This window comes from Orycteropus afer, unplaced genomic scaffold, assembly GCF_000298275.1.
Source record: "Orycteropus afer afer isolate SDZICR_OR568_19922 unplaced genomic scaffold, OryAfe1.0 scaffold00623, whole genome shotgun sequence".
NCBI classification, from domain to species: domain Eukaryota; kingdom Metazoa; phylum Chordata; class Mammalia; order Tubulidentata; family Orycteropodidae; genus Orycteropus; species Orycteropus afer.
The window spans coordinates 714,510-718,353 of NW_006922210.1; the positions used below are offsets into that span (position 1 = coordinate 714,510).

At 38.7% G+C, this 3,844-nt stretch overlaps 1 pseudogene; it reads right to left on the reverse strand.

Annotated features, from left to right (window-relative positions):
• Window positions 1-2,641: 2,641 nt before the first annotated feature.
• Window positions 2,642-3,244, reverse strand: LOC103210564 (annotated as a pseudogene).
• Between the last annotated feature and the right edge of the window lie 600 nt (window positions 3,245-3,844).

Genomic DNA, 3,844 nt, shown 5'->3' on the forward strand with positions numbered 1-3,844 from the left:
CTCGGAAACCCAAGGAAGGGTTGCTATGAGTTGGATCCGACTCAATGGCAGTGAGAGAGAGACAGGTAACCCTGCTGGTATTTGAAACACCAGTGGCATAGCCTCCAGTCTCACAGCAAAACTCAAGCCAACAGCCACCATAGTACCCACAAACTGTCAGATGAGTGGTGGACAATTATCCTGCCCAAAATGTCAACAGTGCTGAGGTTGAGACATTCTGGACTAGATGGACTGCAAGTTTCCTCCCAGCCCTAACACATCATGATACTAAAATGCAACTTCCAGTCCCAAATAAGAAGGCTATGCATAGTAACTGGTACTGTTAACATATTTTTATGTGTTTAAGATACCATTCCTATTTTCAGATATTGAATACTAGTGGAATGTAGTATATTTACAAGTAACCAGAGGGCAAAGCAGTTCTAGGTTCAAATCTCTTCATTGATTAATGGGCAAGTTTTTCATCTCTCTAATCCTTTGGTTCTCTAACAGGTATTTTATTTATTTATTTATTTAAGAGCCATGCTTATTTTATGGGGTTGTGGTGAAAATTAAAACAATAAAACTGTATTTCCTCAATTCTGAGATCTTTTTCTTTTTTCCCCACATTTTAACAGTTCTAAAGTTAAGATACTCCTTCTCCCATCCCAACAACCTGTTATGCATTCTTTCGGGGGGTTTTCTTATACTAATAAAAATAACATACAGACACATATGTGTGTGTGCATGTATATTTACACACATACATACTTTATATGTATATATGTTTGTATAGTGTATGTGTAAGTCTATACAGATAGATATATACACGGTATATGGTATATATACCATAAATACATGTTATATATATCTAGATATATACATCTATATATTCAAGTTGCTGTTGAGTCAATTCCAACTCATAGGGATACCATATGTGTATATATACTCAGTCATTGCCATCAAGTCGGATCCAACTCATAGTGACCCCTCCTTGAGTTTCTGAGGCAGTTATCACTATGGAAGTAGATTGCCCAACCTTCTTTCTGAGGAGTGGCTGGTGCATTTGAATCACCAGGCTTCTGGTTAGCAGTCAAATGCCTATATTGTCCTTGAACTCACTTTTCTCTATCAATAATATCTCTAAGAAAACTGTTAATGCTCTAATTCATTCTTTTTTAATGGCTGCATAGCATTTCATAGTTGATGAACCATAATTTATTCAACCATTCTTCTACTGAAAGGCTTTCATTTTGGGTCAGCTTTTTGTACATATATGTCTTTGTCTACCACTATTTCTATTTATATTAGATAAAATCAATTGGGCTGCTGGGTAAAAATATATGAACATTTTAATTTTAATAGATGTTATCAGATGGCTTTCTAAAAAGGCCGTGACACTTAACAGTTCTACCAGCAGTGTATAAGTAATCCTTTTCCCTGCATAAAATTAGAATATCTTTTCATTTTCCAGATATATTTAATGTAGCCATGTTGTTTTTGTATTTGTTGTTCCAAAAGTTGTGAATGATTATCCACTTGTCCCTCACCACCACTGCTGACATCTAAGAATCAAGGAGATAAGGCATATGGTATAGTAAGGCATTTAGCCCAACATATACTTATCATCATCACCCATCTGTCAGTTTGTTATATTGTGGTGACTTCCAGAAGCTATGCTACTGTAATTTCAAATACCAGCAGGGTCACCCATGGTGGGCAGTCTTCAGTGGAGCTTCCAGACTAGGAAGAAGGGACTATGATTGATCTACTTCTGAAAATTAACCAATGGAAAGCCTACAGCTCACAAGAGAATATTGCCCAGTATTGTTCTGGAAGATGAGTCCTTTAGGTTAGAAGGTACTCAAAATACACAAGGGCAGCAACAATGGACTTAATTAACCGCATAGGTGATTGTGAAGATGATGCAGGACTTTGTTTTGTTGTAGCTTATCTGAAAATCTCACATCTTTCCCTTAAAGCAGGAAGGCAAACATGCTAATCTCATTCCAGCATCAAGGATAAGCTCTCTAAACCAGGAGACAGACCAACTAAGGCTCCAACTTACATTATTTATTTTTTAGTTTACAAAGCACAATTAAATCATTCACAACCCAGTCTTCATGGATTCATAGCCACTCAATTCATCAACTACTGATTGAATGAGAGGCTTTAAAGTGCCAGACAATGTCACAGACATTGTGCATTAAGCTTTCAGAGTGAATGTGACAGGCAAGGTCCCTGTGATCATGACACTTGCAGGGAGGCAAAATCAAATAATTGCACTGTTTAGCTTATAAAATTTGGCTTGACCCTATTAGGACTCCTCTTCTCAGCTGTCTGCAAAAACTTGTCTGTAACAAAACTGAATTAATCTCTTGACAATATTTAGCCAAGAGGGCATTGGATCAGCAAATTGTCCTGAATTCTGTTTCTGCAGGGTGAGGAAGAACAATGCTACCTTTCAGTAGCTTTGTTTTGTATCACTGGAGAGAGGTATTGTTCCCACTAGTCTTTAAATCACCTAAAGGCAGGGAGTATATAGTCTTACTCAAATTGTTACTCTATCCTAAAGAGCTTAGCACCTTTACCTGGTATGTAAGAAGCCATTAGTAAATATATACTTTCTTGTTTGGTTGGTTTTTAGCAGATAAAGGCTTATTTACAAGAGGGAAAATTTCTTAATCTCTTCCTTCTTGGACAGTCTTGACATCTTTTTCTTAGCCTGGAGCTGTTCTTCTTGGTACTTGCATACTTCTTTGGTCTTAGACCTTCCTTGGCCTTAGCCTGGTCAGCCAGGAGCTTCATGTGGGCCTTGTCTGCCTTTAGCTTGTGGATATGTTCCATGAAAATCTGCTTGTTCTTGAACACTTTCCCCTTCCCAACTTCAGATACAGGCTATGACACATGTGGCAGCTAATCTTCTTAGATTCATGGTATCTTCTGAGCAGCCAGTACAGAATTCTTATCCTCCTCATCCAGGTCACCTTCTCATGCATTCAAGCATTGACAGTACTCTTTTGCTTACCTATGTCCATAGGCCTGCCCTTTTGGTGGGCTAAGATATTTTTCTGGCATTGAGCCCAAGATAAAGGATGGTCACAGGCTTGCAGATGATCAGGCCCACTTTGATCAATTTCTGGATCTACTGGTGAGAGTTGTCAATGGTGATTTAATAGGTCTTATTAGGGTCCAACTAGACCTCCTTGTTGCCATAGAGAAGGACACTGGAGGCAAGCCTCTTCTAAAGCCTTAGCATAATCATGGCTGTGGTGACAACATCAAAAGGAAAGCAGTAAATATGTATTGAATGACTAAGGAATGAGTGGATGGATGGATGGATGGATGGATGGATGGATGGATGGAAGGTTTATTTGGCAATGAAAAATGAAGAAAATAATTAGTGTCATCCATTATAATCATTTTACAATTTGGATTTTACAGAGTTTAGATATACTTGTTACCATTTTGCAATGCAATTGTTGTTTGTGGGTGATTCAAGTAAATACACCTTCAATAAACCCTGATCTAGTAGAAATATCATGGAGTCTTGTCCTAACTCAGTCCTTACTGGATGTTATGGATTGAATTGTGTGCCCCTAAAAGATATGTTTAAATCCTAATCCCTGTACCTGTGAGACCACACGTTTGTACTAATACCCTCCAGGTAATTATTCTTTAACTAGGAGCCATTAGTGTCGGGGACTCCAACACGTTCCCCACGTCTGAGGGCTTTACCTCACAGAGTCCTAAGACCCCCTCCCCTCCAGGTAATTATTCTTTAACTAGGAGCCATTAGTGCCAGGGACTCCAGCACGTTCCCCACGCCTCAGGGCTTTACCTCACAGAGTCCTAAAACCCACTC